Here is a 15,951-nt window from a genome sequence, read left to right as displayed (position 1 = left end):
TCACGGCTCCATCTCTTCACCGCTCCATCTTTTCATCGCTCCATCTCTTCATCGCTCCAACTCATCATCGCGCCATCTCTTCACCGCTCCATCTCTTCATCGCTCCAACTCATCATCGCGCCATCTCTTCACCGCTCCATCTCTTCATCGCGCCATCACGTCACCGCGCCATCTCTTCACCGCTCCATTTCTTCATCGCGCCATCTCTTCACCGCTCCATCTCTTCATCACTCCAACTCGTCATCGCTCCAACTCTTCACCGCTCCATCTCTTCATCGCTCCAACTCATCACCGCGCCATCTCTTCACCGCTCCATCTCTTCACCGCTCCATCTCTTCACCGCGTCATCTCTTCACCGCTCCATCTCTTCACCGCTTCATCTCTTCATCGCTCCAACTCATCATCGCGCCATCTCTTCACCGCTCCATCTCTTCATCGCGCCATCTCTTCACCGCGCCATCTCTTCATCACTCCAACTCGTCATCGCTCCAACTCTTCACCGCTCCATCTCTTCACCGCTCCATCTCTTCACCGCGTCATCTCTTCACCGCTCCATCTCTTCATCGCACCAACTCGTCACCGCTTCATCTCTTCACCGCGCCATCTCTTCACAGCTCCATTTATTCACCGCTTCATCTCTTCATCGCTCCAACTCATCATCGCGCCATGTCTTCACCGCTCCATCTCCTCACTGCTCCATCTCTTCACCGCTCCATTTCTTTTCCGCTCCATCACTTCACCGCTCCATCTCTTCACCACGCCATCTCTTCATCGCTCCATCTCTTCACCACACCATTTCTTCAATGCTCCATCTCTTCACCGCTCCATCTCTTCACCGCTCCATCTCTTCACCGCTCCATCTCTTCACCGCTCCATCTCTTCACCGCGCCATCTCTTCATCGCTCCAACTCGTCACCGTTCCATCTCTTCACCACTCCATCTCTTCACCGCTCCATCTCTTCACCGCTCCATTTCTTCTCCGCTCCATCTTTTCACCGCTCCATCTCTTCACCGCTCCATCTCTTCACCGCTCCATCTCTTCACCGCTCCATCTCTTCACCGCTCCATTTCTTCACCGCTCCAACTCTTCACGGCTCCATCTCTTCGCCACTCCATCTCTTCACCGCTCCAACTCGTCACCGCTCCATCTCTTCACCGCTCCATCTCTTCACTGCTCCATCTCTTCACCGCTCCATCTCTTCACCGCTCCATCTCTTCACTGCTCCATTTCTTCTCCGCTCCATCTCTTCATGGCTCCATCTATTCAACACTCCATCTCTTCACCGCTCCAACTCGTCACCGCTCCCTCTCTTCACAGCTCCATCTCTTCACGGCTCCATCTCTTCACGGCTCCATTTCTTCTCCGCTCCATCTCTTCACCGCTCCATCTCTTCATCACCCCAACTCGTCACCGATCCATCTCTTCACCGCTCCATCTCTTCACCGCTCCATTTCTTCTCCGCTCCATCTCTTCATGGCTCCAACTCTAAACCGCTCCATTTCTTCTCCGCTCCAACTCGTCACCGCTCCATCTTCTCACTGCTCCATCTCTTCACCGCTCCATCTCTTCACCGCTCCATCTCTTCACCGCTCCATCTCTTCACCGCTCCATCTCTTCACCGCACCATCTCTTCACATCTCCATCTCTTCACATCTCCATCTCTTCACCGCTCCATCTCTTCACCGCTCCATCTCTTCACCGCTCCATCTCTTCACCGCTCCATCTCTTCACCGCACCATCTCTTCACATCTCCATCTCTTCACATCTCCATCTCTGCACCGCTCCATCACTTCACCGCTCCATCTCTTCACCGCTCCATCTCTTCACCGCTCCATCTCTTCTCCGCTCCATCTCTTCACCGCTCCATCTCTTCACCGCGCCATCTCTTCACCGCTCCATCTCTTCACCGCTCCATCTCTGCACCGCTCCAACTCATCACCGCTCCATCTCTTCACGGCTCCATTTCTTCACCGCTCCATTTCTTCACCGCTCCATCTCTGCACCGCTCCAACTCTGCACCGCTCCATCTCTTCACCGCTCCATCTCTTCACCGCTCCATCTCTTCATGGCTCCATCTATTCAACACTCCATCTCTTCACCGCTCCAACTCGTCACCGCTCCCTCTCTTCACCGCTCCATCTCTTCACGGCTCCATCTCTTCACGGCTCCATTTCTTCTCCGCTCCATCTCTTCACCGCTCCATCTCTTCATCACCCCAACTCGTCAACGATCCATCTCTTCACCGCTCCATTTCTTCTCCGCTCCATCTCTTCATGGCTCCAACTCTTCACCGCTCCATTTCTTCTCCGCTCCAACTCGTCACCGCTCCATCTTCTCACTGCTCCATCTCTTCACCGCTCCATCTCTTCACCGCTCCATCTCTTCACCGCTCCATCTCTTCACCGCTCCATCTCTTCACCGCTCCATCTCTTCACCGCTCCAACTCGTCACCGCTCCATCTCTTCACGGCTCCATCTCTTCACCGCGCCATCTCTTCACCGCTCCATTTCTTCACCGCTCCATTTCTTCACCGCGCCATCTCGTCACCGCTCCATCTCTTCTCCGCTCCATCTCTTCACCGCTCAATCTCTTCACCGCGCCATCTCTTCACCGCTCCATCTCTTCATCGCTCCATCTCTGCACCGCTCCAACTCATCACCGCTCCATCTCTTCACGGCTCCATTTCTTCACCGCTCCATTTCTTCTCCGCTCCATCTCTGCACCGCTCCAACTCTGCACCGAGATGGAGCGATGAAGAGATGGCGTGGTGAAGAGATGGAGCGGTGAAGTGATGGAGCGGAAAAGAAATGGAGCGGTGAAGAGATGGAGCAGTGAGGAGATGGAGCGGTGAAGACATGGCGCGATGATGAGTTGGAGCGATGAAGAGATGAAGCGGTGAATAAATGGAGCTCCAACTCGTCACCGCTCCATCTCTTCACAGCTCCATCTCTTCACCGCACCATCTCTTCACATCTCCATCTCTTCACATCTCCATCTCTTCACCGCTCCATCTCTTCACCGCTCCATCTCTTCACCGCTCCATCTCTTCACCGCTCCATCTCTTCACCGCACCATCTCTTCACATCTCCATCTCTTCACCGCTCCAACTCATCACCGCTCCCTCTCTTCACTGTGAAGAGATGGCGCGGTGAAGAGATGAAGCGGTGACGAGTTGGTGCGATGAAGAGATGGAGCGGTGAAGAGATGACGCGGTGAAGAGATGGAGCGGTGAAGAGATGGAGCGGTGAAGAGTTGGAGCGATGACGAGTTGGAGTGATGAAGAGATGGCGCGGTGAAGAGATGGCGCCATCTCTTCACCGCTCCATCTCTTCACGGCTCCATTTCTTCACCGCGCCATCTCTTCACCGCTCCATTTCTTATCCGCGCCATCTCTTCACCGCTCCATCTCTTCACAGCTCCATTTCTTCACCGCTTCATCTCTTCATCACTCCAACTCATCATCGCGCCATCTCTTCACCGCTCCATCTCTTCATCGCGCCATCTCTTCACCGCGTCATCTCTTCACCGCTCCATCTCTTCATCGCACCAACTCGTCACCGCTTCATCTCTTCACCGCGCCATCTCTTCACAGCTCCATTTATTCACCGCTTCATCTCTTCATCGCTCCAACTCATCATCGCGCCATGTCTTCACCGCTCCATCTCTTCACTGCTCCATCTCTTCACCGCTCCATTTCTCTTCCGCTCCATCTCTTCACCGCTCCATCTCTTCACCGCTCCATCTCTTCACCGCTCCATCTCTTCACCGCTCCATCTCTTCACCGCTCCATCTCTTCACCGCTCCATCTCTTCATCGCTCCAACTCGTCACCGTTCCATCTCTTCACCACTCCATCTCTTCACCGCTCCATCTCTTCACCGCTCCATTTCTTCTCCGCTCCATCTTTTCACCGCTCCATCTCTTCACCGCTCCATCTCTTCACCGATCCATCTCTTCACCGCTCCATTTCTTCACCGCTCCAACTCTTCACGGCTCCATCTCTTCGCCACTCCATCTCTTCACCGCTCCAACTCGTCACCGCTCCATCTCTTCACCGCTCCATCTCTTCACCGCTCCATCTCTTCACCGCTTCATCTCTTCACCGCTCCAACTCGTCACCGCTCCCTCTCTTCAATGCTCCATCTCTTCACGGCTCCATCTCTTCACGGCTCCATTTCTTCTCCGCTCCATCTCTTCACCGCTCCATCTCTTCATCACCCCAACTCGTCACCGATCCATCTCTTCACCGCTCCATCTCTTCACCGCTCCATTTCTTCTCCGCTCCATCTCTTCATGGCTCCAACTCTTCACCGCTCCATTTCTTCTCCGCTCCAACTCGTCACCGCTCCATCTTCTCACTGCTCCATCTCTTCACCGCTCCATCTCTTCACCGCTCCATCTCTTCACCGCTCCATCGCTTCACCGCACCATCTCTTCACATCTCCATCTCTTCACATCTCCATCTCTTCACCGCTCCATCTCTTCACCGCGCCATCTCTTCACCGCTCCATTTCTTCACCGCTCCATTTCTTCACCGCGCCATCTCTTCACCGCTCCATCTCTTCTCCGCTCCATCTCTTCACCGCTCCATCTCTTCACCGCGCCATCTCTTCACCGCTCCATCTCTTCATCGCTCCATCTCTGCACCGCTCCAACTCATCACCGCTCCATCTCTTCACGGCTCCATTTCTTCACCGCTCCATTTCTTCTCCGCTCCATTTCTTCACCGCGCCATCTCTTCACCGCTCCATTTCTTCTCCGCTCCATCTCTTCATGGCTCCATCTATTCAACACTCCATCTCTTCACCGCTCCAACTCGTCACCGCTCCCTCTCTTCACCGCTCCATCTCTTCACGGCTCCATCTCTTCACGGCTCCATTTCTTCTCCGCTCCATCTCTTCACCGCTCCATCTCTTCATCACGCCAACTCGTCACCGATCCATCTCTTCACTGCTCCATCTCTTCACCGCTCCATTTCTTCTCCGCTCCAACTCGTCACCGCTCCATCTTCTCACTGCTCCACCTCTACACTGCTCCATCTCTTCACCACGCCATCTCTTCATCATGCCATCTCTTCACTGCTCCATCTCTTCACCGCTCCATCTCTTCACCGCTCCATCTCTTCACCGCTCCATCTCTTCACTGCTCCATCTCTTCACCGCTCCATCTCTTCACCGCTCCATCTCTTCACCGCTCCATCTCTTCACCGCTCCATCTCTTCACCGCTCCATCTCTTCACTGCTCCATCTCTTCACCGCTCCATCTCTTCACCGCTCCATCTCTTCACCGCTCCATCTCTTCACATCTCCATCTCTTCACCGCTCCATCTCTTCACCGCTCCATCTCTTCACCGCTCCATCTCTTCACCGCTCCATCTCTTCACCGCTCCAACTCGTCACCGCTCCATCTCTTCACGGCTCCATCTCTTCACCGCGCCATCTCTTCACCGCTCCATTTCTTCACCGCTCCATTTCTTCACCACGCCATCTCTTCACCGCTCCATCTCTTCTCCGCTCCATCTCTTCACCGCTCCATCTCTTCACCGCTCCAACTCATCATCGCGCCATCTCTTCACCGCTCCATCTCTTCATCGCGCCATCTCTTCACCGCGCCAACTCTTCATCGCGCCTTCTCTTCATCGCTCCAACTCATCACCGTGCCATCTCTTCACCGCTCCATCTCTTCCCCGCTCCATCTCTTCACCGCGCCATTTCTTCACTGCTCCATCTCTTCATCGCTCCAACTCGTCACCGCTTCATCTCTTCACCGTGCCATCTCGTCACAGCTCCATTTCTTCACCGCTTCATCTCTTCACCGCTCCAACTCATCATCGCGCCATCTCTTCACTGCTCCATCTCTTCACCGCTCCATTTCTCTTCCGCTCCACCTCTTCACCGCTCCAACTCTTCACCGCTCCATCTCTTCATCGCTCCATCTCTTCACTGCTCCATCTCTTCACCGCTCCATTTCTCTTCCGCTCCACCTCTACACTGCTCCATCTCTTCACCACGCCATCTCTTCATCATGCCATCTCTTCACTGCTCCATCTCTTCACCGCTCCATCGCTTCACCGCTCCATCTCTTCACCGCTCCATCTCTTCACTGCTCCATTTCTTCACCGCTCCATCTCTTCATCGCTCCAAATCGTCACCGCTCCATCTCTTCACCGCTCCATCGCTTCACAGCTCCATTTCTTCTCCGCTCCATCTCTTCATGGCTCCAACTCTTCACCGCTCCATTTCTTCTCCGCTCCAACTCGTCACCGCTCCATCTTCTCACTGCTCCATCTCTTCACGGCTCCATCTCTTCACCGCTCCATCTCTTCACCGCTCCATCTCTTCACCGCTCCATTTCTTCTCCGCTACATCTCTTCATGGCTCCAACTCTTCACCGCTCCATTTCTTCTCCGCTCCAACTCGTCACCGCACCATCGTCTCACTGCTCCATCTCTTCACCGCTCCATCTCTTCACTGCTCCATCTCTTCACCGCACCAACTCTTCACATCTCCATCTCTTCACCGCACCAACTCTTGACATCTCCATCTCTTCACATCTCCATCTCTTCACTGCTCCATCTCTTCACCGCTCCATCTCTTCACCGCTCCATCTCTTCACCGCTCCAACTCGTCACCGCTCCATCTCTTCATCGCTCCATCTCTTCACTGCTCCATCTCTTCACCGCTCCATTTCTCTTCCGCTCCATCTCTACACTGCTCCATCTCTTCACCATGCCATCTCTTCATCATGCCATCTCTTCGCTGCTCCATCTCTTCACCGCTCCATCTCTTCACCGCTCCATCTCTTCAACGCTCCATCTCTTCACCGCTCCATTTCTTCACCGCTCCATCTCTTCATCGCTCTAACTCGTCACCGCTCCATCTCTTCACCGCTCCATCTCTTCACTGCTCCATCTCTTCACCGCTCCATCTCTTCTCCGCTCCATCTTTTCACCGCTCCATCTCTTCACCGCCCCATCTCTTCACAGCTCCATTTCTTCACCTCTCCAACTCTTCACCGCTCCAACTCTTCATCGTTCCAACTCGTCAATGCTCCATCTCTTCACCGCTCCACCTCCTCACTGCTCCATCTCTTCACCGCTCCATTTCTTCTCCGCTCCATCTTTTCACCGCTCCATCTCTTCACCGCTCCATCTCTTCACCGCACCATCTCTTCATCGCGCCATCTCTTCATCGCGTCATCTCTTCACCGCTCCATCTCGTCACCGCTCCATCTCTTCACCACACCATCTCTTCATCGCGCCATCTCTTCATCGCGCCATCTCTTCACCGCTCCATCTCGTCACCGCACCATCTCTTCACCGCGCCATCTCTTCACCGCTCCATCTCGTCACCGCTCCATCTCTTCACCACACCATCTCTTCATCGCGCCATCTCTTCATCGCGCCATCTCTTCACCGCTCCATCTCGTCACCGCTCCATCTCTTCACCGCTCCATCTCTTCACCGCTCCATCTCTTCACCGCGCCATCTCTTCACCGCGCCATCTCTTCACCGTGCCATCTCTTCACCGCTCCATCTCTTCACCGCTCCATGTCTTCTCCGCTCCGTCTCTTCACCGCTCCATCTCTTCACCGCTCCATTTCTTCTCCGCTCCGTCTCTTCACCGCGCCATCTCTTCATCGCGCCATCTCTTCACCGCTCCATTTCTTCTCCGCTCCGTCTCTTCACCGCTCCATCTCTTCTCCGCTCCATCTCTTCACCGCTCAATCTCTTCACCGCGCCATCTCTTCACCGCTCCATCTCTTCATCGCTCCATCTCTGCACCGCTCCAACTCATCACCGCTCCATCTCTTCACGGCTCCATTTCTTCACCGCTCCATTTCTTCTCCGCTCCATCTCTGCACCGCTCCAACTCTGCACCGCTCCATCTCTTCACCGCTCCATCTCTTCACCGCTCCATCTCTTCACGGCTCCATTTCTTCACCGCGCCATCTCTTCACCGCTTCATTTCTTATCCGCGCCATCTCTTCACCGCTCCATCTCTTCACAGCTCCATTTCTTCACCGCTTCATCTCTTCATCACTCCAACTCATCATCGCGCCATCTCTTCACCGCTCCATCTCTTCATCGCGCCATCTCTTCACCGCGTCATCTCTTCACCGCTCCATCTCTTCATCGCACCAACTCGTCACCGCTTCATCTCTTCACCGCGCCATCTCTTCACAGCTCCATTTATTCACCGCTTCATCTCTTCATCGCTCCAACTCATCATCGCGCCATGTCTTCACCGCTCCATCTCTTCACTGCTCCATCTCTTCACCGCTCCATTTCTCTTCCGCTCCATCTCTTCACCGCTCCATCTCTTCACCGCTCCATCTCTTCACCGCTCCATCTCTTCACCGCTCCATCTCTTCACCGCTCCATCTCTTCACCGCTCCATCTCTTCATCGCTCCAACTCGTCACCGTTCCATCTCTTCACCACTCCATCTCTTCACCGCTCCATCTCTTCACCGCTCCATTTCTTCTCCGCTCCATCTTTTCACCGCTCCATCTCTTCACCGCTCCATCTCTTCACCGATCCATCTCTTCACCGCTCCATTTCTTCACCGCTCCAACTCTTCACGGCTCCATCTCTTCGCCACTCCATCTCTTCACCGCTCCAACTCGTCACCGCTCCATCTCTTCACCGCTCCATCTCTTCACCGCTCCATCTCTTCACCGCTTCATCTCTTCACCGCTCCAACTCGTCACCGCTCCCTCTCTTCAATGCTCCATCTCTTCACGGCTCCATCTCTTCACGGCTCCATTTCTTCTCCGCTCCATCTCTTCACCGCTCCATCTCTTCATCACCCCAACTCGTCACCGATCCATCTCTTCACCGCTCCATCTCTTCACCGCTCCATTTCTTCTCCGCTCCATCTCTTCATGGCTCCAACTCTTCACCGCTCCATTTCTTCTCCGCTCCAACTCGTCACCGCTCCATCTTCTCACTGCTCCATCTCTTCACCGCTCCATCTCTTCACCGCTCCATCTCTTCACCGCTCCATCGCTTCACCGCACCATCTCTTCACATCTCCACCTCTTCACATCTCCATCTCTTCACCGCTCCATCTCTTCACCGCGCCATCTCTTCACCGCTCCATTTCTTCACCGCTCCATTTCTTCACCGCGCCATCTCTTCACCGCTCCATCTCTTCTCCGCTCCATCTCTTCACCGCTCCATCTCTTCACCGCGCCATCTCTTCACCGCTCCATCTCTTCATCGCTCCATCTCTGCACCGCTCCAACTCATCACCGCTCCATCTCTTCACGGCTCCATTTCTTCACCGCTCCATTTCTTCTCCGCTCCATTTCTTCACCGCGCCATCTCTTCACCGCTCCATTTCTTCTCCGCTCCATCTCTTCATGGCTCCATCTATTCAACACTCCATCTCTTCACCGCTCCAACTCGTCACCGCTCCCTCTCTTCACCGCTCCATCTCTTCACGGCTCCATCTCTTCACGGCTCCATTTCTTCTCCGCTCCATCTCTTCACCGCTCCATCTCTTCATCACCCCAACTCGTCACCGATCCATCTCTTCACTGCTCCATCTCTTCACCGCTCCATTTCTTCTCCGCTCCAACTCGTCACCGCTCCATCTTCTCACTGCTCCACCTCTACACTGCTCCATCTCTTCACCACGCCATCTCTTCATCATGCCATCTCTTCACTGCTCCATCTCTTCACCGCTCCATCTCTTCACCGCTCCATCTCTTCACCGCTCCATCTCTTCACTGCTCCATCTCTTCACCGCTCCATCTCTTCACCGCTCCATCTCTTCACCGCTCCATCTCTTCACCGCTCCATCTCTTCACCGGTCCATCTCTTCACCGCTCCATCTCTTCACTGCTCCATCTCTTCACCGCTCCATCTCTTCACCGCTCCATCTCTTCACCGCTCCATCTCTTCACATCTCCATCTCTTCACCGCTCCATCTCTTCACCGCTCCATCTCTTCACCGCTCCATCTCTTCACCGCTCCATCTCTTCACCGCTCCAACTCGTCACCGCTCCATCTCTTCACGGCTCCATCTCTTCACCGCGCCATCTCTTCACCGCTCCATTTCTTCACCGCTCCATTTCTTCACCACGCCATCTCTTCACCGCTCCATCTCTTCTCCGCTCCATCTCTTCACCGCTCCATATCTTCACCGCTCCAACTCATCATCGCGCCATCTCTTCACCGCTCCATCTCTTCATCGCGCCATCTCTTCACCGCGCCAACTCTTCATCGCGCCTTCTCTTCATCGCTCCAACTCATCACCGTGCCATCTCTTCACCGCTCCATCTCTTCCCCGCTCCATCTCTTCACCGCGCCATTTCTTCACTGCTCCATCTCTTCATCGCTCCAACTCGTCACCGCTTCATCTCTTCACCGTGCCATCTCGTCACAGCTCCATTTCTTCACCGCTTCATCTCTTCACCGCTCCAACTCATCATCGCGCCATCTCTTCACTGCTCCATCTCTTCACCGCTCCATTTCTCTTCCGCTCCACCTCTTCACCGCTCCAACTCTTCACCGCTCCATCTCTTCATCGCTCCATCTCTTCACTGCTCCATCTCTTCACCGCTCCATTTCTCTTCCGCTCCACCTCTACACTGCTCCATCTCTTCACCACGCCATCTCTTCATCATGCCATCTCTTCACTGCTCCATCTCTTCACCGCTCCATCGCTTCACCGCTCCATCTCTTCACCGCTCCATCTCTTCACTGCTCCATTTCTTCACCGCTCCATCTCTTCATCGCTCCAAATCGTCACCGCTCCATCTCTTCACCGCTCCATCGCTTCACAGCTCCATTTCTTCTCCGCTCCATCTCTTCATGGCTCCAACTCTTCACCGCTCCATTTCTTCTCCGCTCCAACTCGTCACCGCTCCATCTTCTCACTGCTCCATCTCTTCACGGCTCCATCTCTTCACCGCTCCATCTCTTCACCGCTCCATCTCTTCACCGCTCCATTTCTTCTCCGCTACATCTCTTCATGGCTCCAACTCTTCACCGCTCCATTTCTTCTCCGCTCCAACTCGTCACCGCACCATCTTCTCACTGCTCCATCTCTTCACCGCTCCATCTCTTCACTGCTCCATCTCTTCACCGCACCAACTCTTCACATCTCCATCTCTTCACCGCACCAACTCTTGACATCTCCATCTCTTCACATCTCCATCTCTTCACTGCTCCATCTCTTCACCGCTCCATCTCTTCACCGCTCCATCTCTTCACCGCTCCAACTCGTCACCGCTCCATCTCTTCATCGCTCCATCTCTTCACTGCTCCATCTCTTCACCGCTCCATTTCTCTTCCGCTCCATCTCTACACTGCTCCATCTCTTCACCATGCCATCTCTTCATCATGCCATCTCTTCGCTGCTCCATCTCTTCACCGCTCCATCTCTTCACCGCTCCATCTCTTCAACGCTCCATCTCTTCACCGCTCCATTTCTTCACCGCTCCATCTCTTCATCGCTCTAACTCGTCACCGCTCCATCTCTTCACCGCTCCATCTCTTCACTGCTCCATCTCTTCACCGCTCCATCTCTTCACCGCTCCATCTCTTCAACGCTCCATCTCTTCACCGCTCCATTTCTTCACCGCTCCATCTCTTCATCGCTCTAACTCGTCACCGCTCCATCTCTTCACCGCTCCATCTCTTCACTGCTCCATCTCTTCACCGCTCCATCTCTTCTCCGCTCCATCTTTTCACCGCTCCATCTCTTCACCGCCCCATCTCTTCACAGCTCCATTTCTTCACCTCTCCAACTCTTCACCGCTCCAACTCTTCATCGTTCCAACTCGTCAATGCTCCATCTCTTCACCGCTCCACCTCCTCACTGCTCCATCTCTTCACCGCTCCATTTCTTCTCCGCTCCATCTTTTCACCGCTCCATCTCTTCACCGCTCCATCTCTTCACCGCACCATCTCTTCATCGCGCCATCTCTTCATCGCGCCATCTCTTCACCGCACCATCTCGTCACCGCTCCATCTCTTCACCACACCATCTCTTCATCGCGCCATCTCTTCATCGCGCCATCTCTTCACCGCTCCATCTCGTCACCGCTCCATCTCTTCACCGCGCCATCTCTTCACCGCTCCATCTCGTCACCGCTCCATCTCTTCACCACACCATCTCTTCATCGCGCCATCTCTTCATCGCGCCATCTCTTCACCGCTCCATCTCGTCACCGCTCCATCTCTTCACCGCTCCATCTCTTCACCGCTCCATCTCTGCACCGCGCCATCTCTTCACCGCGCCATCTCTTCACCGTGCCATCTCTTCACCGCTCCATCTCTTCATCGCGCCATCTCTTCACCGCTCCATTTCTTCTCCGCTCCGTCTCTTCACCGCTCCATCTCTTCACCGCTCCATCTCTTCACCGCTGCATTTCTTCACCGCTCCAACTCTTCACCGCTCCAACTCTTCACCGCTCCATCTCTTCATCGCTCCAACTCTTCTCCGCTCCGTCTCTTCACCGCTCCGTTTCTTCACCGCACCATCTCTTCACCGCTCCATTTCTTCTCCTCTCCATCTCTTCACCGCTCCATCTCTTCACCGCTCCATTTTTTCCCCGCTCCATCTCTTCACCGCTCCAACTCTTCACCGCTCCATCTCTTCATCGCTCCAACTCGTCACCGCTCCATCTCTCCACCGTGCCATCTCTTCACCGCTCCATCTCTTCACCGCTCCAACTTGTGACCGCTCCATCTCCTCACCGCGCCAACTCTCCACCTCTCCACCTCTCTATCTCTCTACACCCCTACACCTCTCTACCTCTCTTCCTCTCTACCTCTCTACCTCGCCACCTCTCCATCTCTCCATCTCTCTACCTCTCCACTCTCTACCTCTCCACCGCTCTATCTCTCCACCGTTTTGGATAGTCAGAAGCTTTTTCTCAGGGTATAAATGTTGATTATTTGGGGCATAGGTTTATGGTACGAGGGGAAGGTTTAGAGGAGATGTGCGAGGCAGGTTTTTTTACACAGAGGCTTAGTGGGTGCCTGGAACTCGCTGCCGGAGAAGATGGTGGAAGCAGGGACGATAGTGACGTTTAAGGGGCATCTTGACAAATACATGAATAGGATGGGAATAGAGGGATAAGGACCCCGGAAGTGTAGAAGATTTTAGTTTAGACGGGCAGCATGGTCGGCACAGGCTTGGAGGGCCTGTTCCTGTGCTGTACTTTTCTGTGTTCACTTCATCTATCAATCTCTTCCTCCCTCCACCATCTCTTAATAACTTCATCAAGGAGATTACAGAGATCGGGATGGTTGCAGGGTTTGATCCGTGAATGCTGCCATTGCCTGCCCGCTGTCCTCCCTTTCAGTAATGTTCCCAGTCCGTCACAGCCAGCTCATGCCTCAGACCATCATAGTTACCTTTACTGAGATTCAGGATCCAGGTCTCAGAATCAACCACCTCACTATTCACCTTGATGAAGGATTCTACCATATTATGGTCACTCATCCCCAAGGGTTCTCTCACAACTAGATTGCCAACTAGTCCTTTCTCATTGCACAACACCCAGCCCCCGATGGTCTGTTCCCTTGTTAGTTCCTTAACAAACTGATCCAGAAAACCATCCCGTACACTCCCCAGAAATTCCTCCTCTGTTGCACTGTGACTAATTTGAGCACCCAATCTGTACGCAGATTAAAGTCACCCAGAACCACAGATGTTCCTTTATCACATGATCTCTGATTTCCTGCCTAATGCTATTCCCAACATTATCACTGCAGTTCGGTGGTTTGTATACCACTCCCACAAATGTTTTTGCCCCTTTATGTCTCTTAACTCGAACCAGACAGATTGCACATCGTCTGTACTAATATCTTTCCTCAATATTGTATCAATATCTTCTTTAATTAACAATGCAACTCCACCACCTTTTCCTTTCTGTCTGTCCTTACTAAAAATGGAAAAGTCATCAATGGTTAGTCCCCATCCTTGGTCACCTTGGAGCCACGTCTCCGTAATCCCAACTACATCATACCCGTTACATAATACCCTTTACATGCGTCAGTCTTATGTAGTTCAGCAGTATTTATTAACCACTCAAAACTATATCCATTGTTCCATACCAGACCCCAACATTTGCTGGGATACCAGACAGGAACCTCAATATTTTTTAAAAATTTGTAAAACTGTGAGGAAAAGCTACTTGGCTCCAGGACTGTTCCGTACAAACTGGGACCTGGGGCGTGATTCTCCGACCCGAATCGCCGGGGGCTGGCGTGAACACCCCCCCCCACCGCCGTGTCCTGAATTCTCCGCCACCAGAGAATCGGCGGGGGCGGGAATCGTACCGCGCTGGTCGGCGGGCTCCCCCCGGCGATTCTCAGGCCCGCGATGGGCCGAAGTCCCGCCGCTGTCAACACTCGCCAGCCGGCGTGGATTGAACCACCTACCGTACCGGCGGGAGCAGATGGCGCGGGCGGGCCCCGGGGTCCTGGGGGGGGGGCAATCTGACCCCGGGGGGTGCCCCCACGGTGGCCTGGCCCATGATCGGGGTCCACCGATCGGCGGGCGGGCATCTGCCGTGGGGGCACTCTTTTTCTTCCGCCTTCGCGATGGTCTTCACTATGGCGGAGGCGGAAGAGACCCCCTCCCCTGTGCATGCGCGGGGATGCCGTGAGCGGCCGCTGATGATCCCGCGCATGCGTCGCACGGCGAAGTCCTTTCGGCCCCGGCTGGCGGGGCGGAAATCACTCCGGCGCAGGCCTAGCCCCTCAAGGTAAGGCTTGGCCCCTAAAGGTGCGGAGAATTCCGCACCTTTGGGGCGGCGCGACGCCGGAGTGGTTCCCGCCACTCCATCCCGCCGTGACCCCCCGCCCTGCCAGGTAGGGGAGAATCCTGGCCCAGGTCTCTCAAAACAAACTTTATTATCAACACAGTATCAAACTACCTTAACATCACAAAAATATTACAATGATCAGTTAAACAATGCTTAACAATGAAATGAACCACTTCAACTGCTAACTGACACCACCTTTAACTCTGATCAAGCAAACCCCAACACAGGTCAAAAACCACTTTTAAATATAGTTAGCAAACACAGGGTTACCTGCTGTACACTTGAAGAGTTTCTTTTAAAAGACTGCTTAAAGAGAGAGCGGCATACATCCTGTCAGGAAACAGCCTGCAGATTCTTGTCTGTGTCAGACTGCTGCTTAACCTGACAGCCTTTTGCAGAAGCTGCTGTTCAGCTCCCAGCTAAAACTAAACTCACTCAAAACTGACTGCCTGCCCGCTACAGCCCTGGCTTCTCCCATTAATTACATCATCCCTATTCCACTCAAATTCCATGACCTACTTGCTTAAGTACCGCGGACTTCTGGGAAGGCCCCCCCCCCCCCAACCAATAAATTCTGGTGGAGAGGAAACCCGAGACACTACACGTGTAGTGTCTCCCACCCACCCTCCTCCTCTAACCTAATAATAAGATCCATTGGTGTGAGGTAAGTGCCATATTATATTATTATTAGCATTATTATATTATTAGCATTACGCAGGTCAAGGAAACACAGTCGGAGTGAGAGAGATACAGACAGTGAGAATTTGGTAGTTTGGTGCAGTGAGGTAATCAGGAAAGGTAAGTGGTTAATCTAATTGTGCTGTTTTTCAGTTAAAAGTGCAGGGTAGTGTCTGATTGGCTGAAGCTGCCCCCACCATAAACTTAAATTAAACTAATTAATTAATTAGTGATGGCTGGTCAGGTGATGTGCTTGAGCTGCTTGATGTGGGAGCTGGCAGATCCCATTGCGAGCTGCAGCGACCACATCTGCAGTAAGTGTTGGCTGCTCGAAGAGCTCCGGCTCAGAGTTGATGAGCTGGAGTCTGAGCTTCAAACACTGAGGCACATCCGGGAGGGGGAGACTTACCTGGACACTGTGTTTCAGGAGGCAGTCACACCTGTCAGAGTAAGTAGTTTAAATCCTGCCAGTGGCCAGGGACAG

General features: G+C 53.6%; 1 protein-coding gene across 1 annotated transcript in view; it reads left to right on the top strand.

Moving 5' to 3' along the window:
• masp1 (MBL associated serine protease 1) overlaps positions 1-15,951 on the top strand; it is a 537,426-nt gene that overhangs the window by 501,586 nt on the left and 19,889 nt on the right. The gene's annotated exons all lie outside the window — the stretch shown is intronic.

This window comes from Scyliorhinus torazame, chromosome 14, assembly GCF_047496885.1.
Source record: "Scyliorhinus torazame isolate Kashiwa2021f chromosome 14, sScyTor2.1, whole genome shotgun sequence".
NCBI lineage: Eukaryota > Metazoa > Chordata > Chondrichthyes > Carcharhiniformes > Scyliorhinidae > Scyliorhinus > Scyliorhinus torazame.
The sequence above is the reverse complement of the archived record's forward strand: the minus strand, read 5'-3'. Positions and strand labels throughout refer to the sequence as shown.